A 25,288-nucleotide genomic window follows, 5' to 3' on the forward strand; every position below is an offset into this window, starting at 1 on the left:
CGTGGCGACGTGTTCCATCCGCCCTCCCTTAAAGAGGTGGTGCCATGGTTTTGCACTTTTTGCCAGACCCAGGGGGTCAGGCCTACATGAGGCTTTGTCTGTCCCTCTTTTCCTCCCGGTCAACGTTTTTCCTCCCGGTCCCTCTTTTCGATTGGCCAAGCTTAGCGTGACGTAGTGCTCTAATCTTCTGATTTCAACTTATAAAGTGGTTTGTAGGTGTGTTATGTACTAGGAATTTATTCTGGGTCTGGCAGAACCAGGTCTCCTGGTCTTTTTTTGTTGGCAGTCATGACAGCCAGTTCCAACCTGATGTCATGTGTGAGTTCAGATTGCTCCAGACCGTACTGAATAACTGCTAGCTTGCATAGTGTCTTCAGCGTTGGACTTAAATCTAAGATATACAGGTCATCAGGTGTGTTGTATCCTCCAAAGTGGATGATACGATCTCCCACCATGCAACAAGCCATCCAAGATATCCTACACAGGGCTTTCCCTTTGGGCTCAACCTTCCTCCATGAGCAGGTCTGTGGATTGAATTTCCACACATCATTGAAGGGCTGGTTTGAATTGTATCCACCCAATATGTACAGCTCTCCATTGTAGGCAAAGGCTGAATGACCCCAGCGTCCTTCTGTAAGAAGCTGTGCAGAAGGCGTGCTCAGCCAGCAGTTGGTCTCTGTGTCAAACACTCTGATGTTGTTGTCGGGGTCCGGATAGCCTCCAAATACAAACATCTTTGTCCCAATGATGGTGGCAGAGTGATGTGTTGAAACAGATGATGGCGTGCCTGTGGTGTTAATTAAAGACCAGACCATTGTGGTGGTGTCCAACTTGTAGATGTCAGTAGTGCATCCAGTCAGCTGGGTGTACCCTCCATAGATATACATGACCTTCCTCAAGACACAGGCTGAGTGGTAGCTCCTCTCCTCTGGAACTGTACCAGAAATATTAGGTTTGTACCATCTGTGGTTGTCAACATCAAATGAATAAAGCACGTTGCAGTAAGGAGATCCCCCCCAGATGTAGACAATGTCTTCTACCAGAACAGCTGTGTGGCTCCAGCGCACGCAGGGAACCTCAAGGTCATGTTCTCCTCTTCCATTTGTCCATGGGGGCAACTTCCTCCATCGTAGAGACACTGAGTTGAAAATGTGGACTTCAATCTGACCACTGTTGTTCTTGTTCTTGTTACTGTATCCTCCAAATGAGTACAGCTTGTGTCCGACTACCACAGCGGCTGGGTAGGAATGCCTATGTCCTCCTTTCAGATGTACTGTGCAGTAAAACATTTCACACACCAGCACCACTTTGTGAATCAGTGCAACTAATTCACAGAAGAGGTGGTTAGAAGGTAAGGCAATTTGTTTCCAGAAGTTGCTGAATGGTGTTGTGTTGGAAAATACAATAGCGACATTTAAAAGGACAATTACATCTAATGTAACGTCACGTCAGCACTATGACATCATTGCCAGACCCAGGGGGTCGGGCCTACATGAGGCTTTGTCGGTCCCCTTTTGCTATCGTTTTCGTCCATATATGGACGAAAACGTTTTCTTACATGTCCCTCTTTTTGATTGGCCAAGCTTAGCGTGACGTAGTTTAGAAACCATTCAGATTTCCGGCCATTCAGATTTCAACCACTAGGGGTCTGGCAGTACCAGGTCCCCTGGTTCCCTTGTTCTGATAGAACTTCATTAAGCCCCCTGGTGGTGTTTTTATGGTGTTTTATGTCTTCTCTGACTATTTTGAGTTTCTACCTGGAGGCTGAAACCTTGAGGGTCAAACGTGCCAATAGAGAAACAGCCCTTTAGTGACATAGTAAAAACATACCCTCCCCCTCATTATCATAACACAACAGGTGTGGGCATGAGGAGGAGGACTAGGACAGGTGGGTGGTGCTAAGGTGGTGGAGGAGGTGCTAAGGTGAGAACCAGGTATACCAGGTATACATAAAAACATAATTTTAACAATTTCTGTACACTTTTTTGAAAAAAATCTTCCTCCTAGTATAACCATAATACCTGATGATTATGTTTTAGGGGGGGGGGGATCACTGAAAATCACGGCACCCCGTCTTTAAGCCAATTTTAACATAGGATAATGCCCAAAACATCCCAAGTGTGCACATTAGGGCTGACCAATATGGACAAAATCAAATATTATAGTTATGACCAAATACAGAGGGAGGGCAGTGCCCGCCGTTGAGTAGTTTGGATATCCAATTGTCCTCAACCGCCGATCCAACCGATATGCCCATGTATGGACATTCCAATGTATGGGCAAATACTGATGACATCAGGGATCTCAGTATACTGTATTGGCATAAGGGACAAGGACTGACAGATACAGAAACATACAGGGACAAAGCCTCCAACACTATGACTCAGACATATTGGTCGGATCGGCGGGGTATAGGTCCGAACCTCTAGTTCGTTGAAATTAGCCGATCTAGAGCCTCACGGCATGTCACAATTCAGCTTGTAGATCTGCTAGTGAAGAGGTTTGGAGTAGAGGGGAAAAAGAGTGGACAAAGTAGAGCGCCAACTCCAGTCAACTAAGTATTAGTTTTATAGAGGGTTTTAAGTGGTTAATGCACATGAAGGTGAAAGAACACAAGCATGTGTGCATGCACACACACACAGGCACGCACACACACATGATTGGTCCAAATGTCAGCTGTGGGCGTGTCATGGTGTTCTGAAACAACAAGTTTTACTTTTCCTATTAAGAATGTTCATCTCTGACTGGGTGCTATATTTCCAAATCCCTGCCCACATGCATGTGTGGCATTGCAGGTCAAAATGACATAATTGGCCATATCTCAGAAACTGAGAGATTTAGAATGACAGGTGTTTGTGCATGGAGGGTGTGAACCCTCCAGGCGTGTTTTCATTTAATTTCCTCTTCGTTTACGATTTGATTTGTATGCTTTTCAAGTGGCAGTCTGAATTAAAAACAATGGAGCTGATCGGTCCTGCGGTTTACAAGATTGGCAGTGGGCAAAATAAACTAGTTGCATAGTGGGCAAAAGACAGTCTAAGTGCATATGCAGTGGCAGAAACCTCCATCCATCCATCTTGAACCGTTTATCCGGAGGCGGGTCGCGGGGGCAACAGTTCCAGCAGAGAGCTCCAGGATTCACAATGAGGTCATAAAGAACTTAACCTTTGACTTTTGACCACCTACATCTAATCAGTTCATCCTTGAGGCCAAGTGGACATTTGTGCCAAATGCCATGAAATTCCCTCAATGCGTTTCTGACCACGAGGACGAAAAGATCACAAAGAATGTCTAAGTGACAATAGTCAAATGTTATGATAAACTTCATCTGTGTTGTCCATAATATCATATCAGACAAAAGCTATGGTAAAATAATCACCCAAAGTATTAATGCAAAGGAATTCATTGTAAACTATGAGACTAACTTAACCCTAAAATAGTGTAATAGGCTTGATGTTGTCAGTTGTTGACCAGTGTTCATGCTATTTACCTCTTATTTTCCTATATATATCTTTTACTTATTTATTTTTTTTGTATTCAATTGTCATTTTATATCGTGTGTTTTGCACTGTGTCCTGAATATGTGTTTCCTTTTAAAGAGTTAGGCATTTAACATTTTCTTTTGACTGAATGTGTTTCTTTTGCTTATTTTTATGTAAAGCACATTGAATTGCCTTATTGCTGACAAACTTGGCTTGCTACGATCTTATACTTTATAATTCTCTCTGGGTAAGAGCACGTGCTAAATGATTAAATTGTAAATTACTGTGAATTGCCTTTAGACTTTTTTTCCCTTTCTTTCTTTTTAATCAGGTGAGGCAGTGGAGTATATAGGATTATGGCTTTTGTTTTTCCATTGTCATTGTGTGGTCGATAGGGTTGATTTTTATTGGGGAGATTTCTAAGCTTCTTTGTTTGCATGATCACTGCTTAGAAGAACACGGATGAGCAACATTTCTTTCCAGAGGGCCATACTGACTCGTGACTTCCATGAAGTGAGCTAAGGGCCGAAACTTGAAACAAAGAATTATATTAAAACTGAATGAATTTGGTGGACCAACTTTATAAAGTAGATCAACTTTTAAATTAGCCTACCAATTTGTATCTTCCCAGTTGTCTTATATGCACCACTTCATAGGTCACTGATGAAACACCATTGCAATATTTTAAATATGGACCCAAGGCAGACTGATTCACAATTAGTTTTGATATTTACCATTTGAGTACATACAGTTACCTGCATCAGTGCGATGCTGGTATGGACTCAAATTGTGAATATTAATTGCCAATATTTTGAATTGAGTTAAATTAATTTGCTGCTTAATCTGCTGCCTTTTATGTTCCGTTTTCCTTTGAGGAAGTCACGCGCCGGACTGACATGGTCCAGGGGCTGGGTCTGGCCCTCAGGCCATATGTTGCCCATGTGTGGCTTAAAATCATGACTATAATGCCCCCATCTGGCAATGTGGTGCTACAGTGCAATGGATTTTATAATGCATTCTTTATCACAAAGTAAGCTGTACTGTTGTGATCTACATATACCGTATAGTCATGGGTGCATGAATGATGATAGTTTATTTTCAACCAGATATTGCCACTAGAAAAGGATCTTTTTAATTTTCATTGAAAACTTCTAAGATCAAGTATAAGATTGTTTATCATTGCAATGGGTTTACGCAGTGGACACGTTGTGAGTTGGACCTAGAATACTCTGACAAGCCTGACAATAAAAAGGTGATTGACAAGACCAAGTAATGAATATAACAAACAACAAAATACCTTTTCTTACAGTATGCTACCTTTATTGAATACAATAATGACATATTTTATGACATTAATTGTATGGTGAGTTTAATTGAAGACCTTATTGAGCGGCTTCTTTTCCCTGTGAAAATGTTAACATACTTTTAGAATATATTCAACACACATCTTTGGTTAAATCAATGATAATCGATAATTGATAATGTGCCTTCATACCGTATTGCATTATGTATTTACCTTGCCGGCATCACGGGTTTTAGTTCTCATCTTGTTGACCTGGGATTCAGCGATGTCGGCACGCTCTTCAGCCTCCTCCAGCTCATGCTGAGTCTTTCTGCACTTGGACAGATGAACGTTGGCTTGTTCTTCCTAGAATAAGATAGAAACAGTTCAAAAGAGCATCTTGCAATTTATAGCAGGGGTCTTCAACGTTTTGCAGGCCAAGGACCCCTTAGCTGAGAAAGAGATAAAGCAGGGACCCCCCCACAACATATTGTATAAAATTGTGTTGCAGATTAAACCTTTCCATAGATTTCACAGATAGCTTCATAGACTTGTTTGACAGCGCTGTCATGTTAATGTGTATTTTCAGATATTTAACCATTTAAACCATCAATGCTTAGTAAACTTGACCTTTCACTCCTTGTACTTAGTCTGCTCTTTTCATTTCCCTCTACACCAAACCTTGTTGCCAAAAATAGCCGCTGTGTTGTGAGCTTGTAGGTCTGCTATTTTGGGCTAAAGTTCTCCTCAGAATAGTAATGCTAGGGTTCAAGTGGTTAATGTAAAAAAAGAATAATGATAATCCTATCACACAAAGATTTGGCGGCCCCCCTTAGTAGTAACTCTGAATTATAGTCTAAACTTGCCAATCACCACTTCAAGCTCAACGCAGACACTGTATGGTTCCTTATTGTGCTTTCTGCAACCACACCAAAACACATAATTATCTATATTTTTCTTACCGCTTCCTCAGCCTGCCTCTTGTAGGCCTTCACCTTGAGCTGCAGTTTGTCGACCAGATTCTGAAGCCTGGCAAGATTCTTCTTGTCCTCGTCAGTCTAAAGTGAGAGTGAAATGATGAAACAACGAGTTGTACGTCGATGGCTAATGGCACGAAGTGAACATGTATGACACAGTACCTGGTAGGTCAGCTCCTTCACCCTCCGCTCATATTTGCGGACACCTTTGATGGCATCTGCTCCACGTTTCTGCTCGCCTTCGACCTCAGCCTCCAGTTCACGCACCTTCAGGATTTAATTATACATTATGATATGTATTTCTTATGATTTAATTGTGTATATAGACTATAACCCACGCACAGTGTTCATTTTGTCTTGCGCTTGGTTGTGCGTGGGTGTCACACTCAGTAAATAGTCGATCTACAAGCTCACAATGCGTCGCAGACCCGTTCGACAGCTTGTAGATTGGCTATTTTCGGCGTGTGGCACAGGCACTACGACATGTCTATTTAAATTCTGTTTGCTATAGATTTTATTAATCAAGTGTCCATTTGTGTTTTTTCCACTGCTGTTCTGTGGATATGTAAATGTTGAACACTGTATTTATTTGATGTTTTTCTCTAATCTCTATCTGATTACCCTGTGGTGTTGTCCCACCCACTGATTGATAACGTGACCTGTGGGTGTCTATTTAAGTGGGTGAGGTACACACTTCTTGAGTTTGACCTGATGAAGAGCCTTGGCTCGAAACGTTGTCAATAAAATGATCCTTGGAGCAGACGAGTGTGCGGGTTTATTCTTTTTCTTCATATTCTTTTTCTTCACAGGCACTACGACGCCATCAAGGCCGTTCAAAATACATTTTAGTTGACTCAATCAACAGTAGATTTAGTTGACTAAAAATGACTGTTATGATATTTAGTCAACTAAATGGAATCTTATTCAAAAGTGTTTTTGCAGTCAAAATGAACTATAAACTGCATCTTACCCTAGACTCCAGTTTCTGGAGCTGCTTCTTGCCTCCCTTTATAGCCAGGTTCTCAGCCTCATCCAGGCGGTGCTGCAGGTCCTTCACGGTGACCTCCAGGTTCTTCTTCATCCTCTCCAGGTGAGCATTAGTGTCCTGTTCCTTCTTCAGCTCCTCTGCCATCATAGCAGCCTGGAAAGTATGTTTTTGTATTTATTGTATCGTTCCTGTCTGTCAGAAACCTCCTATGTCCAAAACGATGGGGGCGCTGTTTTTCCTTTTTATTTGACGATGGGTTCCCAGATTGGAGTCCTAGTGACTTGTCTATATATGGGCGTATTGGGTTTGTTCATGGTTATGTCTGAGTCACAGTGACGTGGCCGTGGTCCGCCCACCGACCAGCCCGCCTTCCTATTAGCCAATTTTAATATATAAGACGTGGACATTCTAACTTACGTCAGTGATGGCTTTCTTGGCCTTCTCCTCAGCATTCCTTGCTTCTTGGATACTGTCATCCACTTCACCTTGGACCTGGAGCTGGTCAGCCTCAAGCTTCTTCTTGGTGTTCAAAAGGCTTGTGTTCTAAAATAAACATTCAGTATAACAATGTAAGTGTATGACATGTAAGTACAATATAGGTATAGGTTAAGTGATAGTTTTTGGTTACAACAAAAAGTTTCAAGCATTATTTTCTAATAGTAGTCATTGCTATAGAGTGTTCAGTAACCGGAGTCTCTCCAGTTCTATAAAGAACAGAAAATACATTTTCAGGTGGGTTGCAAAGTTTCAGCCAATCAGGAGAGAGTACCCATTTATCCAATTGTGTCTGCTCATTTATTTGTGTCATCTGTTTAATCTGTATCCTGTCTCAGTTCTCAACCCTGATTGGATAACATTGGTATGCTCTTTAATAAAGAGCTGGAGAGACATGGAGACTCCTGTTACTGAGTGTTACCAGAATATAGAGCTATATTTAACACTTATTTTAACCAAAGAAAATCACTTACAGTACTCTACCTTTAAGGAGTGCTGATCTTTTCTTTTCTTTTCTTTTTTTTACCTGTGAGTGTAACAGTCCAGCACGCTCACTAGCTTCTAACAGTTCTTGCTCAGCCACTTTGCGGCCTCTCTCCGTCTGTTCCAGAGCCGCTCTCAGCTCGTCGATCTCAGCGACCATGAGAGCGTTCCTACGCTCCACCATGGCAGCTTGCTCCTTCACATCTTCTACGGCTCTGAGAGCATCATCAAGGTGAAGTTGGGCATCCTAAAATAAGTCACATTTGAGTTTTTAATTTGTAGAGAAAAAGAGATGTGGCCGCTCATTCTTCAGAGCAGTTCCTGTTTGAGTATTATGTACTGTATATGTAACGCCAAGGATTCAAAAAAGGGGTTTCCCGCATGGAAAGCCAACATCTTATCCACTAGCGGCTAGCCTAAAGTGGAACTCCCCCTTAACTGAGGGAGATATTAGGCTTTCAAATAGATCCACCCAGTTTTAGCCACCCATTCATTGAGTTTAGATATCACAAAATCTGATTCTAGGTTCTAGGATGATCTAGCCTGATCTAGGCTGAGATTTCTGATCGTCTGGCTACTGTATATGTGAGATTAAATAGAATATTGTCTGGGTGGAAACCTCATACGTCCAAAACTTACTTTTCAGGATTGAAATTCAAAAGTAGCAAAAGTAGCAGATTGACAAGCTCAAAACGCGTCGCTTCGCCCCGAGCTTGCGGATCTGCTACTTTGAATGCGATTGTGTGACGCTGTAGTGTGATCGAGCAGGACGTTAATTTTCAAAAAAACACAAAAAGTTAAAACATGGAGATAAGAGGTTTCTGCCTGACAGGAACGATTAGGTAATATGACTTTTGCCACCTTAAGCTGTCCCTGGAGGTTCCTCAGCTGCTTCTGGGCCTCGGCGGCCTGGCGGTTGGCGTGGCTCAGCTGAACCTCCATCTCGTTCAGGTCTCCCTCCATCTTCTTCTTGATCCTCAGGGCGTCGTTCCTGCTCCTGACCTCAGAGTCCAGGGTGCTCTGCATGGACTCTATCACCCTCTGGCTGTTCTTCTTGATCTGATCCATCTCTTCATCCTTCTCCGCCAGCTTCCTGTCAACCTCGCCCTTGATCTGGTTGAGCTCCAGCTGGACACGCAGGATCTTGGACTCCTCGTGCTCCAGAGTACCCTATTGATTGATTGATTGTCCGTAGCATAATGAGTGTAATATCATAGACTGCTCAACTGTTTGGAAATAAATTGAATATTATATTGACGATTGCATCTAGAACCTAAATATTTACCTCAGCTTCCTCCAGGGCTGTCTGGATCTCTGCCTTCTCTGTCTCCATCTGTTTCCTGGACTTTTCCAGCTCATGCATGTTTTTTCCAGTCTCACCGATCTGTTCAGTCAGGTCTGAGATCTCCTCTGCATGTTGATTGAAACATAATGATTGAGGAAAGTATTTCCATTTGAATAAATGCAATTGATAAAACCCATTTTGACTCGTTAGTAACACAGTGAATCAAACATTTGAACTGTTATTGTTGTGAACATTCCATGTAATATATCTGTGTGATTTTGGAAATATAATCTAATCTAAATCAAATGTTTTTCTTAATATTTTGTCATTTATGTCACAAAAAAACAACAACTAAGTATTAAGGGTTTAAGTGGTTAAATGTCTGAAAATACACATTAACATGAGTCCAACATACTGTATTAATAGAAACATTTATGTGTAAACAAACAAGCTGTCAAAAAATTAAAATCATTGAAAAGCAATATTGTAGAGAAAGACTGACGTTGCAGGTTCTTGTTCTCTCTCTTCATGGTCTCCAGCTGGTCCAGACACTCCTCACAGGAGTTCTTCATCTTGAACAACTCTGTGCTGAGAGAACGAGCCTCTTTCTGAGCTCCCTCCAGTTCCGCCTGGGCCTCTTCAAACTTCTGCTTCCACTCTGCCAGGACCTGCACACAGATTTGTAATCAAATATGTAATTTAACCAACTTTATGAAGGCTAAAATCATTATAGTCTCGCATAGCCAGACAACTATTCCACAATCTCCGATATAGTCTATAAACTACACCTCCCGAAATCCGAGGACCGGAACGTCATTTCCGTTCCAGAAACTTATTTTTAAATATCTTTACATCTTATTTTAGAATTTCCATTTATAATAAGCAGCAGGCTATATATGCTCAGATTATTTTGATTTATATTAGGACAAATTTGCGCGACTGCAAAGCCAAAACGGAAGCGCGGAGGAGTCATCACATCCGCTTTATCCTCCTTTTCAGAGCTTCCGTTGCTCCAGACTGTATGACGGAAGCATTTGGAAATTGTGGGAGGCAGCAGTCTGGCTCGCAAGACTAAAAATCATTATAATGTTTTAAAATAACAAATGTCATAGGACCTTATCAAAGTTCCTCTGTTTCTTGTCAAGGTTGGCAGCCAAACCGTTGGACCTCTCCACATCAATCATGAGGTCTTCCACTTCACCCTGGAGTCTCTGTTTGGTTTTCTCCAGAGAGGCGCACTTGGAATTCACAGCCTCGATGTGCTCCTCAGCTTCCTGAAGGCGCTGGGCTAGCTTCTTCCTGTTGATCAGTTTTGAATAGTATGAAATTATTGTGGGCAATATTTTTGCATTGAGAGTGGTACATTGGTTCTCAAAGTGGGGGTCCTCGGGTGGGTTCCAGGTAGCCTGATAAATCAGAAGACACATGATCATGTGAATTTACACGACCGGAAAAACATTTTCAGATGGTGACACGCTGAGGAAGGCTTGACGCCGAAACATGTCCGCGTTCGCTGTGTCTGTCTGTGCGCATATATGAATTAAAAGTACCAGAAGGACTTCGGTGTGCTGGCTATTGCTTTCTTACCGTGATCCTACTGGTGTACAACACTGATCACTTACTTAGCTTCCTCCAGCTCCTCGGTACGTTGGATAGCATCAGTCTCATACTTGCTCCTCCACTGAGCCACCTCACTGTTGGCCTTGGACATTCCACGCTGCAGCTCCGCCTTGGCCTCCTGCTCCTCCTCAAACTGCTCCCTCAGAAGGTCACAGTCATGGCGAGATGATTGCACAGCATGGGCAAGGGCATTCTTAGCCTGTCAACATGAAATAAAATAAAAAATAGTGTCAACTAAATACAATAACACAATAAAATATGAAACTAGACATATTTGCAAAAAAGAAATATGTTCCTCACTTTAACCTCCTCTTCAAGGAGTCTCTTCAAGTCCTCAATCTGCTGGGTGAAGGCCTGCTTGCCTCTGGTGAGCTGAGAGACAAGAGCCTCTTTCTCCTCAAGTTGACGAGCAGACTCACCTATAGAAATTGGAATATTCTTTTCAAAAATTGTTTATCAACGTATCATCTCTAATTATGGAATTTGGTAAAGTACCATTCATGTAGGTTAAGTAGACATTACCGTTTTCTGTCAACAGTCTTGCCTTCTGAGCTCCGATATCATGAAGCTGGCGAAGATTCTCATCATGCTTGGTCTTGATTTCACTAAGTTGGTCTTCAAGGGTGCGACACAGCTTCTCATGATTTCCCTGTTAATTAGTAATGGACAGTCAGTCATTGAAATTCCCCAAATGTATTCTCTCTGTTCCGGTTTCAATATTCTACAAATTTCACTCAATGGTCAATGGAATACTCTGTTTAGAATAGCGGTTTTCAACGCAAGTGAAGGTTTCTTTCAAAACTGGCCTGGCCTTTTGTACATATAGTGTTTGTATTTGTTGATGACTTGTACTGTATGTATTATTGTGTTGCTATTTTTGTATGCTATGTTGATTAATTGAATACATGTGGCCACAATGGAAACAAGTCCCCATACCAGGACTTTTTGTGTTATCTTTTTAGCTTTAATGTCTTACTGCACCACATGCTGTTTACATTTCTGACTATTATTCAATCAATCAAAATTGCAATGTAAAAATGGAACAAGTATTTTCCTCAGTAATTACAGTAACACAGGAATTCCATTTATACCTTGGCCTTAGCGACGGCCTCCATGTTGCTGGACAGGTCGTCGATCTCCATCTTGTACTCGCTCTTCTCCTTCTCCAGCTTCTGCTTGACGCGCTGGAGGTTGTCGATCTGCTCGCCCAGCTCCGCCACGCTGTCGGCCTGCTTCTTGCGGAGCGCGGCGGCGGTGGCCTCGTGCTGCAGCGTGGACTCTTCGAGGTCGCGACGCAGCTTCTGGAACTCGGACTCGCGCTTCTTGTTCATCTCGATCTGAGCGGCGGTGGCTCCACCAGCCTCCTCCAGCCTCTCGCTGATCTCATCCAGTTCTCTGGAGAGGTCGGCCCGCTGCTTCTCCACCTTGGCGCGAGCGGCGCGCTCCGCCTCGATCTCCTCCTCCAGTTCTTCGGTACGAGCCTTTTCAAATTCATTAATTGGATTAACGTGAAAATGTATAGTTTAGTCTTACTTATTGTGACAGATTTAAGCTGTTGGTTCTCAAAGTGGGATCCTTGGGCAAGTTGGGGGGGTACCAGCAAAAGTAAGTATAGCGTCACAATCATTTTAACCACTTTAAACATATTTTATACAATGGCTATTAAAAAATAGCAGATATACAAGCTGCCGTGCTATGAGCTTGTATATCTGCTATTTAAAACAATACAGATTTGTTTTTGAATAATTTGAATACATCTTTAACTCATTCCCTGCCTAGAACGACTAAAACGACTTTTGTCCTTTAAGCCCCCTCTGCCAAGAACGACTAAAACGACTTTTAATTTTTTTTTTTTTTTTTTTTCTTATTTATTTATTCATTTTTTAACCCAAAGACCAAGGAGATATGATTAGTTGAAGATCTAGACTCCCATCCACTTCCTTGTTAACTTAAAACTTAAACATTTTGTATCTCGGCTCCTGAGTACTTTTTTTTTTTAATTAAAAATCTCTGGCAGTGGGCAAACGCAAAAAAATAAAGTTCTGGCAGTGAATGAGTTAAAGGTACTATGACATAACCTGACACCGTCAAATGGAAGAAGCTTGCGACACACATTTGTTTCACAGCCTACTTCCCATCTGAGACTTCGGTCGCAGAATCGATGACAGACAGTTTTTCTTTTTTTCAAGCTACTAGGCAGCTGATTGGATGATCCCGCCCCTAGCAGCCGCTGATTGGTTCGAACACGCAGTGTTCGGGCATGCTTACTCCCTGCGCAATCCCAGACCTCCCTGAAATCAAATGCAAATGAGATTTCCGGAGGGAGGGGGTTTACCAGGCTAACTATGACATTCATTTTCACTTTTTTTATTTTTTTATGACCTCAATTACACCCAAAAAAACTGAACTTTGAACATTCAGTGGATTTTCTGGGGTCTGGGGTTTTCTGAATAATTAGGCTGAAAAGTAATCTGTGATTGGCCTTGGACAGTGAAGTCACAGGCCATTAATCCCACCCACTCTCCTCCTCGCCCCTCCCCTATCCTTTCCTTTGAGGGGGGGGTGGGCGGAGCAGAGGTGATGATTGACAGGCAAAATCCCTCAACAGCAACACCCGCAGGCAAAGATTTCTTTTTTCATTGCAGTTGAAAAGGCTTTAGAAATGTGAGAGAAAAACACCTGCAATGGCTCACTAGAGTGGAATTTTCAGTTAAAACTTTTTATACACATTTGAAGGACCATGACAAAGACTTTTAATGTGTTGTAAAACTGAATGTCATAATCAAGGATTTTTGCCCGCGTTTTTCTGGAGGGTCTAATAACCTTTTCAGATGGGGGGGGGGGTCCTTGACACAAAAAAGTTTGAGAACCACTGGTTTAAGCTGAAGATTTGTAAAGACATTTTAAATACCTGGAGTTCTTTGATCTTCTTCTGTAGCTGAGCCCCCATGGATTGTTCATCCTCAATCTTACTCAGAAGCTGGCTTAATTCAAAGTCCTTCCTGTGGAATACAGTACATGATAATCGTCACTGTCGGGCAGAAACCTCTTATCTCCATATTTTATTTTCTTCGTAAATTAACGCCCTACTTGATCATACTACAGCGTCACACAAAAGCATCAAAAGTAGCAGATCTGCAAGCTCGAAACGTGGCTCGAAACGTGGCGCGAAGCGACGTGTTGTGAGCATGTAGATCTGATACTTTTTCCGCTTTTGAATTTGAATCCTGAAAAGTGACAGATTTGGGAAATATGAGGTTTCCACCCGACAGCGACAACATTTTATTGTCATTCTGCAGGTCGTTTTTCTGCATGCCACATATAGCGCTCAACATTACTTCTTGAGCTTCTCCTCAGACTGTTGCTTGTCATTCTCCAGGTCCATGATGGATTCCTGGGCCAGTTTCAGATCACCCTCGAGCTTTCTCTTGGTTCTCTCAAGGTCCATGCGGAGCTTCTTCTCTTGCTCCAGAGAACCCTCCAACTGCACAACAATACATCATAATCATTATTCAATACAACAATGTGTTCTAAAACTTTGGTTCTCAAAGTAGCTGGGGGGGGGGGTTTCAGGGGGTCCCCAGCTAATTAATATAGCATCACAATCATTTTAACCACTTTATCCATTTATATGTTGGCGATTCAAATATACCAGATCTACAAGCTCACAGCGCGACACTACGTGGCGGGCTGCGAGCTTGTACATCTGCTATTTTGGAAAATATTTGGAAAATATAAAAAATGTTTGGAATATATATATATTTTTTAAAACATAAATATTCTTCCAGGGGGTCCCTGGCACAAAACCTGTTCAGATGGGGGGTCGATCTGCGGCCAAATACATCAATCTGGGGGTACTTGACATGTCAAAGTTTGGGAACCACTGCTCTAAAACGTCGGCTTCACTTTGTGAACTCACGTCGTCGACCTGCTGCTCCAGCTTGGTCTTGGCCTTGGTCAGAGTGTTGACTTTGTCCTCCTCTGCCTGCAGGTCGTCCAGGGTCTGCTGATGGGCCTCCTGCAGGGCCTTCTTCTCCTTGGTCAGCTTAGCGAGTCCCTCATCCTGAGTGGCCATCTCCTCGGTCAGGTTCTTCACCTGAATGAGCGGAACGTCATTTGTTTGTCATGGATTGGTTATTATTTGTACTATAACTTGATAACACTGCTAGAGCTAGAGTATATCAATGGTTCTCAAAGAGTGGGGTCCCAGACAAGGGGTCCTTGGGGTGGGGTGGGGGGGGCAGAATCATTTTAACCACTCTATCCATTTACTGTATACATTGGCTATTCAAAAATAGCAAGCTCACAGCGCACGCTGCGAGCTTGTATATCAGCTATTTCTTTCTTCTCTTCTGGGGGACCCTGGCACAAAACATTTTCAGATGCGGGGTCCGCGGCCAAATACATATCAATTTGGGGGGCCTTGGCACGAAAACGTTAGAGAACCACTGGTATACTGTACTATAACTTGATAAGACCACTAGAGTTATACATAATCATGAACCTTGTTTTCAGTGGCGTGTTTCTCCTTCTCCACTTTGGCCAAGGTGAGCTCCAGGTCATCGATGTCCTTCTTGAGCTCGGAGCATTCGTCCTCCAGCTTCCTCTTCTTGGCGGTCAGCTCGGCGTTGATCTCCTCCTCGTCCTCCAGCCTCTCGGTGGTCTCTTTGACTTTGGCCTCCAACTGGATCTTACTTTTAATAAGACCCTCGCATCTCTCCTCGGCGTCGGCCAGAGTCTCTTCTCCCTGGTTGTCAATTAAAAAAATAATAATAAGGGAGGAAACATGTCAGCATTTTGTTCTGGATAAGTAAATGAGATAACATTTAAGTTGAGACACAAGATATTAACAAAATCCCCAGTCTTAATTGCGTCGATTAAAACTACGAAATTAAGACTTTCGTCATAGTTTCAGTCGACGCAATGCCCTGTAGAGAGGTGTGTACTTACTGACGAGGCCGCCAGCGCAAGGTCATTCTTCTCCTGCACCATGGTCACCAGCCTCTCCTCCAGTTCCTTCTTCCTGGCCAGGGCAGCAGCCAGGTCGCTCTTCATCTTCTCATAGTTCTCCTTCATGTTCATCAGCTCCTTCTCGGTCTCGGCGCTCTTCAGAAGAGGCTTGATCTTGTAGTAGACCTTCATCCATGGCCAGTGTTTCACAATGACGAACGAGCGGAGGTTGAACTGGATGGTGGAAATGGCGTCTCTGTGTGTGGAAAACAGTCGTGTTAAAGGAGTAGTTCACCCAAAACATTTCTTATTTCTATCAATTACACACCCCATGAAGCCTTGAATTCATGGAGATCTTTTGGTTTTTGTCGCATACCTGAGCCAATAATTTGATGACCAGCAGACTTAATGGAGACTCTTTGTCTTTACACACCCATGAAGGGGTGTGTAATTGTTAGACAGTAATGTTTTCGGTGAACTACTCCTTTAAAAAGGTAGGGTAAGTGATATTCCTTTGTTATGAATGAATGAACCATTGTAAAGCGCTTTGAGCACTTGGAAAAGAGCTATAAAAATGCAATTCATTATTATTATTATTATTATTATTATTATTATTCAAATAAGTGTTAAAGGGATATTTCACTATCAAAAAAACTTTTGGTCGTTGTATCGTCTACTCAGGCTTTTGTGAGCCCCCCAGACCGTTTTTAAGTTGCTTGATTCATTATTTAGATATTTGATATTTTGATATTCATTTTATCAGACACACCCCCTTCCTATACAAACCCATTATAAATTCAAACTCCATTTTTAACATGTTAGATCCGTCAAAAACACCCGTCCTTGGTTCTGGTGACCCACCCTGCCCTCCCAGTACGCGAGGGGGCCGTGTTTTTTCGATATATTTTTTCATTTATTTTTTATATTTTTTTTGGAAAATGGAAAAAATTAAATACATTAAAAAAATAAAATTAAATAAATGAAAAAATAAATCGAAAAAACACGGCCCCCTCACGTATTAGGAGGGCAGGGTGAGTCAGCAGAACCAAGGACGTTTTTTTTTTGGATGAATCTAACAGGTTAAAAATTGAGTTTGAAGTTATAATGGGTTTGTATAGGAAGGGGGCGTGTCTGATAAAATGATTATCAAATATCTAAATACTAAATCAAGCGACGTAAAAACGGTCTGGGGGGCTGACAAAAGCCTGAGTAGACGATAAAATGACCAAAGGTTTTTTTGAAAGTGAAATATCCCTTTAAATAACTCCCTGTCTCTCCAGCCCTTTAATATACAGAACACGCCTTTTCAGGTCGGGGCACCGATTTTATCCAATCAGGATAGAGAACTTAACAAGTGGAATTGGAAGTGATGACTGGAACGGTATAAAATTTAAGCTGATAAATGGCTATCCTCTCCTGATTGGCTGAACAATTGCAACCCCCCTGTGAAATGTATTTTCTGTTTATTAAAGAGCTGGAGAGAGAGATTACTGAACAAACACTTATAACAATGATTTAGTGCTTTAAACTTTTAACAAAAAACTTTTTGTTTTAACCCAAAAAATATCACTCACTCTACATTCATGCAAAAACATTTACTTGTAAATTTACTAGATATTAAATAAATCATGTTTTCAATGTACCTGCCTGCCGTCATACCGGCTAACCGCTTCCTCACGACATAACCTCGGGCGAGAGCCTGAGTCATGCTGACCAGAGAGGCCAGCTTCTCGTCTCGCATTTCCTCCAGGACGCCCAGCAGACCAGCTTTGAAGAACACCTAAATAATAGGGTATTACAAACTATGTCATTAATAGACCACAACAATCACAGTCTCAGTCCTCTCTTAATGGCGATAAACAAGATTTGCACTGTGTGTTTACCTTGGTGTGTCCAAACTTGTACTCATCGCGAGGCACATCAATGGACCCAAGCACCTTCTCTGAGGCTTTCTTGTTGTCTATGAACTGGCCCTCAGGGCACGCGCTGGCATTCAGTACTTTGTACCTATTTTGTGAACAGGTCATGGTCAGGGGCGACACAAATACAAATTTAAGTTGCAGATTCATGCACAAATAATTGTTTGCCTTTTATGTTTCGTAATAAAAAATTGCACGGGGCAGATATGAGAAATAACTTACGTAAATATACAAAGAAATTACGAATAATTTTATACTTAAAAATAGCTGAAATAGCTTACAACGCATCACGAAGTGATGCATTGTAAGCTTGTAGATCAGATATGCGATTATGCAAAAATAATTGCGATTATTTCAAATAATTGCAATTATGTAATAATAGTCATGGTCATTTAGCTTTCCTGTTAGTAGGTATTAAGCAGGTATTAAGCAATGTCAAGCAGGGACAAGCTGCTTGAAATTGTGTTTTTTTATATGCCTCTGTTTGAAGTCAGCATAGGTGATTCTGCTGAGGTAGCCCTTTTCACAGATTCTTTATATACTTTTACCTCTGCTTGAAGTCAGCATAGGGGATTCTGCTGGGGTAGCCCTTCCTACAGATTCTGATGCCCTCCAGCACACCGTTACACCTCAGCTGGTGGATGACCAGAAAGTTCTCCATCAGGCCTGTAAAGACGTTGCTTATTATTATTATTATGACAAAATAATGACATACTGGCATACATCAGTGGTTCTCAACCTGTGGGTCGGGGCTCCCAGGGGGGTCCCCACAAGATTTTTTCTTTTTTTTTAGGGGGGGGGGGGGGATTCCCCAGATGACAGTGAAGAGACAATTGAAAGACTTTTAAGAAATGAAGAAAGAAAAGAAAAAGGCCATCAAAAGTAATAATCAACAAACTATACTATAAAAACTGGTCAAACATTGGCCAAATTGTCAAATATAAGAAAGAGGCAAAGATTGCCATCTACAGCTTGTAGATCTGCTATTGGGTCCCCAGTTCAAATACGATTATTTTGGGAGACAACAGCCTGAAAAGGTCGAGAACCACTGTCATACATTGCAATTTTATGTTCTCTGTGTTTACCTGGAGTCTTGGACTCGTTGGGAATCAGGCAACGCACAAAGTGAGGATGAGTGCTCCTCAAGTTGGTCATCAGCTTTCCCAAGTTATCCTATAGAGACATAATAAAGCCATGGAGGCCTATTATTAGTCAAAAGTGATATACTTGTTTAATTCCATCATAAGATATTGTGCCTTGTTTCTTACATGACTATAATGTTGATATTCTTACCCTGAATGCTGCAGACACAGTCTGCATGGAACCGCCCTTCTTCTTGCCTCCCTTCTTTGAATTATCTGTATATTTGTCACATATAATAATATATGTTATATCATTTTACAAAGAATGATTCAATTAGACACTTTCGTCCAGAATCTTCGTTTGATAAAGTCAGCAGAAATATTGTATTTCTATTTTTGTTCATTATTTAATGAACTAGAGTCACTAGACAGATGCCTGTTGGGCACCGGCCTACTCGGGAACGCTGCAAGTTGGGAACGATGCATGCCCATTTCTGGTGGTTCTGGACAACCGCCTATCCGACCGACTCGACACCGGGTCGTCTGCGACCTGGGTGCCGAAATTTGGAATCGGCCCGTCGAATGGTTCTCGAGATAGATGATAGATAATTGATGCTTTATTTGTCCTTGGGGAAATTCATTTTGTACCAAGCAGCCATCACGACAGAAAATAAATTATATGTGGATAACAGACGTACATACAGAGATTCCTTGCATTTATTGTAAGAAGATTTGTTAATTGATTATATATTTTGTTGTCCCTTATTAATTGATTACAGAAAGAAATCTTGAACATAGTTAACCACTTAAACCCCAGCATCCGTATTGTAGGGACGCGCTGCGTTGAGTCGCATTGTAAGCTTGTCGATCTGCTATTTTCAGCTAAAGCTTTTGCCACAATAACATAAAAGAGAAAAGGCACTAGTATAGATAGAGCCCTGAGGGACTCCGCTTAACCATATGGTGTTTAAGTGGTTAAACATCTTACCTTCAGGCTCGGCAGCGGGATACAAAATGGCCAACAGTTTAACTGAAGACTTCTGGTACAGCTGCAGAACAGACTCGTTCAACGGGTCTTTATTCTTTTCCAGCCATCCTGCGAGGCTGTAGTCCACGGTGCCGGCGTAGTGCACCAGGGAGAAGTGGGCCTCGGCCTTGCCTTTGGCAGGCTTGGGCTTCTCAAAGGCCCTGTTCTTCCCAAGATGCTGGTCATAGAGCTTGTTCTTGAAGGAGGTGTCTGACGCCTTTGGGAACATGCACTCCTCTTCAAGGATGGAGAAGATGCCCATGGGCTTTTTTTAAAGGAGGTAAAAGATACATTTAACCAAAAAGAAAAGAAAATGGGAAAGCATCTGTGTAGTTTTAGATTTTAGCAGATCCATGTACCTTCTCAATGAGCTCAATGCAGGCAGCCAGGTCCATGCCGAAGTCAATGAGATCCCAGGGTATGCCCTCCTTCTTGTACTCCTCTTGTTCCAGAACAAACATGGTGTGGTTGAAGAACTGTTGCAGTTTCTCATTGGTGAAGTTGATGCACAGCTGCTCCAGGGTGTTGAACTGTGAAAGGAAACATCATTAGCCTCATCTCTTAAAGTCAACATTGTGATAGACGGAATTAGTCTGCCACATAAAACAAGTCCATTATGCTTACGTCAAAGATTTCAAAACCAGCGATGTCCAGAACACCAATGTAGAAGTTTCTCTGCTGCTTGGTGTCCAGCATCTGGTTGATTCTAACGACCATCCAACTGAACATTTTCTCATAGATAGACTTAGCCAAGGCACCCACCGAGCCCATTACCTAAGGAAGTAGGCATTATGGAAGTTTTTAGTGAATGTGTCACTGGAGCTTGGAACTATAGGTCAACTTCCTGCAGCGATACGCTGCAAAAGATGGATGAGTGGGAAGTATTGCTATTTGTTGTCTCCGCCAGGCCGAAAGGCATGGCGAGAGAGTATGTTTTACCCCCTGTCCGTCCGTCCGTTTGTGTGTCCGTCCGTCCATCTGTCTGTGAACAGCTAATCTCAGGCACCGTTGGCCCGGTCGCTCCGAAACTGTGCACACACACTCCCTGGATGAATTTTTCACATGGGCCTGTTATAGCGCCACCAGGAGGCCGATTTGTGCAAAACCCTTTTACTCCTACAGATTTTATCCAAATGTCATGCAAATCGGTACACAGTATCTCTATAGTCATGTGATCAACACGGATCTGTCCGATTGTCCATATTCCATCCTCATTGGCTAAGGTTGACTTCCAAAGTTTGCAGGATTGGTTCGTTTTGAACAAAATGCCTCAAATCATGAACGCAGCTTCCGCTTTCCGTGCAATTTCACACGCAAATTCCCACTAGGCCGAGGAAGAAATGCCACCCTTTTCACATTGGCCTGTTATAGCGCCACCAACAGGTCTAATTTAGCAAAACACATTTTTGGAACAAAATGCCTCAAATCATGAATGCAAGGTCCGATTGCCGTGAAAGGCCCAAGAAGAAATGGCAACCTTTTCACATTGGCCTATTATAGCGCCACCAGGAGGCCATAATAACCTACCTAACCTGGCGGAGACCTGTGCTCCGAGGAGCACTTTTTCTAGTTATGTATGTGTTTCATACAATAAATAAATAGTGCTAAGGCTGAAAAAACGTTGGAATATTTCTTTAAAAACACATGAAGATTTAGTTTGGATACAACTCAAAAAGGGTTCTGATGGTAGGCTATGTCATGTTAAGAATATATCGTCTCTGTCGGGTGGAAACCTCATACTGTACTGTATGTCCAAAACTATTACTTTTCAGGATTCCAATGAAAAAATAGCAGATCTACAAGGTCAAAACACGTCAAGCTTGCAAATCTGCTACTTTTGATACTTTTTTGTGACGCTGTAGTATGATCAAGTTGGGCGTTAATTTGAAAAAACACAAAGAGTTAGAATATGGAGATAGGAGGTTTCTACCCGACAGCAACGATATGCAAGGTGTGTGTATGAAATCAGAACAACAACATAATGTATCTCTTGGCTCACCTGTGGCACAGTTTGCCCCTTGGTGACATACTCGTTTCCCACTTTCACTCTGGGGTAGCAGTAAGCCTTCAGCATGTCTGCTGAGTTCAGACCCATCAGGTAGGCAATCTTGTCAGCCACTAAAACAAGTTAGGAAAATAATATTTCATAATCTCTAAAGCATGCTCTATGGAACTTCAGGTCAAAATGTGTGTCAGATCCTGTGTCTAGGTGAGACATGACCTTTGACACAATCTAAATGTCTCAATAGAAGAGCAGGGAGACAAAATACAACCACCCCAATTGTAAATGTTATATCGTATTAACATACTCTACCATACAGATTGGACAAAATTACATTTTATTCATTAAAAAGTTACATAGTGAGGCTTTAATGTAGAATATAAGAATATACACATTTTACTGTTTTGATAAGGTACTCGTTATTTTCATTCCTTGGCTGGAGACAATGCTCACCCTCTGTGCCGTCGGGCTCCGCCTGTTCCTCGCGCTGCTTCTGTTTGAAGATCATCTTACCGTGGTGCATCACAGCACCCGTAAACTTGTAGATCGTCACTTTCTCCTCAGCGTTGAAGCCCAGGATGTCAATAGCAGACTGCGTTCAAAGGTTTTGAGACGAAACGTTAGACCAACAAACATCCCTTTGGGACAATGGTTCTCAAAGTGGGGTCCATTTATAAGTTGGCTATTACAAAATATCTGCTATTTTTTAAACATTTTGAAAAATATCGAAAATGTTATAATTAATTAATAATTTTAAATGTTTTTATGTAAATGAATACATCTTCTCTTCTGGGGGTCCCTGGCACAAAACCTTTTTTAGATGGGGGGTCCGAGGTCAAATGCATTTCAATTTGGGGGTCCTTGAGTTTGAGAACCACTGCTTCAGGAAATACATTTTGCAGAGCAAACTGACTGCACACTGTTTACTCACATCAGTGGCGTCCAGCTCCTCTTTGTCATTAATGCTGGCCACTGTGATCTGACCCATGCTGCACAATGGGAAGTCATAGGGGTTTGATGTGATCAGCGCCATTTCTGAAGAAGAAAACGTTTTAAATTCATTTTTTATTCATGAATGTTATCGCTGCATCATCAGTGATTCAATTTACCAATAATCTCAGGTTTGTGGTTGGTCATCATCTGGTAGAAGATGTGGTATCCTCTCTCAGCAGGAAGCTGGAAGGTCACTCTGGACTTCTCCAGCAGATCTATAAGGGTTAATGTACATAGCAGATCCAGAAGCTTGCATTTGCGCCACGTTGTGAGCTTGTAGATCTGCTATTTTCACTCATTTGGGTCCTGGGCAAATGTCTAATTTCTCTTTTGGGTCTTGAGCTAAGAAGTTTGGGAACTACTGCTCTATTGAAGGCATATATATATAATTTATCATCTGTGAACGTCATACTTACATGTCTCAATATCTGCACTGGCCAGTCTACCACTTGTGCCAAAATGGATTCTGATGAATTTACCCTGTGTGATATAAGACAATTTGTAGAATCCCTCTACATTGCAAAATGACTGATGATTTCTCATACCATTACATTATTTTATACTCACAAAGCGAGAGGAGTTGTCATTCCTCACAGTCTTGGCATTACCATAGGACTACAGCAAGGGATTGGCTGCAATAATCTGATCCTCCAGTGACCCCTAGAATGTTTTAGTATTCTTATAAATTCTGTACAGCAACACATGTACAGCAACACATGTTTTATGTAAAAAAAAATAGTTTGTTGAAGATTTTTTTGTTGAAGTTAACCACTTAAAATCCCTTATGGCTGAGCGTAGTCCCTCAGGGCTCTATGCTAGTGTACTGCATTTTCAGTTTTCTGTTATTGTGGGGAAAGCTTTCGTTGAAAATAGCCGATCGATACGTTCACACCGTGCCGCGCTGTGACGCGTTGTGAGCTTGTCGATCTGCTATTTTCAGCGAAAGCTTTCCCCACAATATGGATGCTGGGGTTTAAGTAAGTGGTTAAAAACCTGTACACATAAATTACCTGCATTTTGCCAGGGGTCTGCTCTGCCTTCTTTCCTGAACTAGCTGCTGTAGCAAAGTACTGGATGACACGCTTGGTGTTCACAGTCTTTCCAGCACCGGATTCTCCACTGGTTATGAATGCATACGTTCAGAGAAATGCAGTTAGTGAATTTGATTACCATGTTAATGTCTGTCTGTTTGTTTGTTTGTTTTTTAATGCCTAGGCTAGTAGGTGAGAAACTTACGTGATCAAGACAGACTGGTTCTCCCTATCTGTAAAAGTTAAAGCAAATGTACTTTTAGTTCTTATACCAAAACCCATTATATTTCGTCTTTGTCGGTTGGAAACCTCATAATTATGTCCAAAACTGTTACTTTTCAGGATTCAAATAGAAAAATGGCTAAAGTAGCAGATCAACAAGCTCTACTTTTTGATACTCTCGTGTGACGCTGTAGTATGATCAAGTAGGGCGATAATTTACGAAAAAACCCCAAGTTAAAATATGGAGATAAAAGGTTTTTGCCCGTCAACAACAACGATTCATATATTTTGACATGGTCCTGACCAGTACATACCAATGAGCATGAACTGATAGGCATTGTCAGAGACAGAGAAGATGTGGGGTGGAGCCTCAATACGCTTCTTGCCCCTGTAGGCGGCGACAACCTCCGAGTCGTACACCGGGAGCCACTTGTAGGGGTTCACAGTTGCACAAAACAGCCCAGAGTAGGTCTGCAGGGGAGAAGAGAGAGAACCTATCATATCAGAGTGACCACGTACATACATACTGTATCTGAGAAAACAGTCCACTGTATGCACTGTTCTTAGTAGACCTGTCACAGTTATTACATACAGTAAGCGCCTAATCAAAAATATTTGAGATAATCACAGTTATTTTGCATATTCCATGTTGAAAACTGTTTTCAAACATTGTCAAAAATAGTGGAAATAGCAGATCTATAAGCTCACAACACGCTGAGCTTGTAGATTGGCTCACTATTAATATTTTTTGTAGTGTAGTGTGAAGTAAGTAAATGTGTATGTTATTTGTCATATCTGCCCTGTGCACCTTTTGTTTACGAAGCCTAAAAGCCAAACAGAAATGTAATTTATATTCATAATGTTCACAATGTTCGACAGAAACGCAATTAAACCGTTAATCGCAATTATTTGAGCGACAATGAATCAAGTACAATTTCCTAATGGTGACAGTCCTAGACACGGGTAGAAAATGCACTGCTCTTATAGCAGGTAGACGGTCTTACATAGATCATCCATGCTGCATAACGCTCTTTGAGGTTATACAGGACAGAGGCTTCGTTGAGGTGGGTCATCATGGCCATGTCCTCAATTTTGTCATACTTGGGAGGGTTCATAGGGTGCACATCCTCCTCATTTACAGTTTTTTCCTAAAAAGAAAATCAAAACACAACTTTAGAATGTCTTGAAATCACAGATGTATGTGTCACTATTTGATTTTAGATACACCTAGGCCCTGCTATACCTCCTTTGTGTCGAGCACTTCCACGGTGACTTTGCCACCGTCCTTCGTCAGAATTTTACACTTGAGATACAGCTCCTTAGCATCGGCCACATAAGCTGCAGTTTTGGCATCAAAGGGCGCAGTTTGAGCCTCGATTCTCTCCCTCTCTGGCTTACGGAGGTAAATGGCAGCCTTGCCATACTGCTCCATCTCCGCGTCCGTACTCAT

The 25,288-nt window shown here is 41.8% G+C and overlaps 1 pseudogene across 1 annotated transcript; it reads right to left on the reverse strand.

Annotated features, from left to right (window-relative positions):
• Nucleotides 1-4,864: 4,864 nt before the first annotated feature.
• On the reverse strand, nt 4,865-25,288 carry LOC308076994 (myosin heavy chain, fast skeletal muscle-like; annotated as a pseudogene). Its single transcript has 39 exons — nt 25,082-25,288; nt 24,843-24,986; nt 24,153-24,309; nt 23,822-23,849; nt 23,602-23,704; nt 23,153-23,245; nt 23,002-23,065; nt 22,702-22,800; nt 22,524-22,627; nt 22,046-22,184; nt 21,590-21,708; nt 20,215-20,364; nt 19,950-20,120; nt 19,552-19,855; nt 18,775-18,839; nt 18,567-18,654; nt 18,030-18,147; nt 17,446-17,569; nt 17,206-17,342; nt 15,563-15,818; nt 15,117-15,359; nt 14,532-14,708; nt 13,951-14,096; nt 13,524-13,614; nt 11,704-12,093; nt 11,135-11,261; nt 10,913-11,031; nt 10,615-10,811; nt 10,108-10,291; nt 9,495-9,660; nt 8,993-9,117; nt 8,569-8,877; nt 7,751-7,954; nt 7,147-7,272; nt 6,712-6,882; nt 5,904-6,008; nt 5,727-5,822; nt 4,999-5,130; nt 4,865-4,885 (listed from the first exon to the last, which is right to left on the reverse strand). The product of its transcript is annotated as a myosin heavy chain, fast skeletal muscle-like (transcript).

Source organism: Gymnoscopelus braueri (genome assembly GCF_963280865.1).
Source record: "Gymnoscopelus braueri genome assembly, chromosome: 21".
NCBI classification, from domain to species: Eukaryota; Metazoa; Chordata; class Actinopteri; order Myctophiformes; family Myctophidae; genus Gymnoscopelus; species Gymnoscopelus braueri.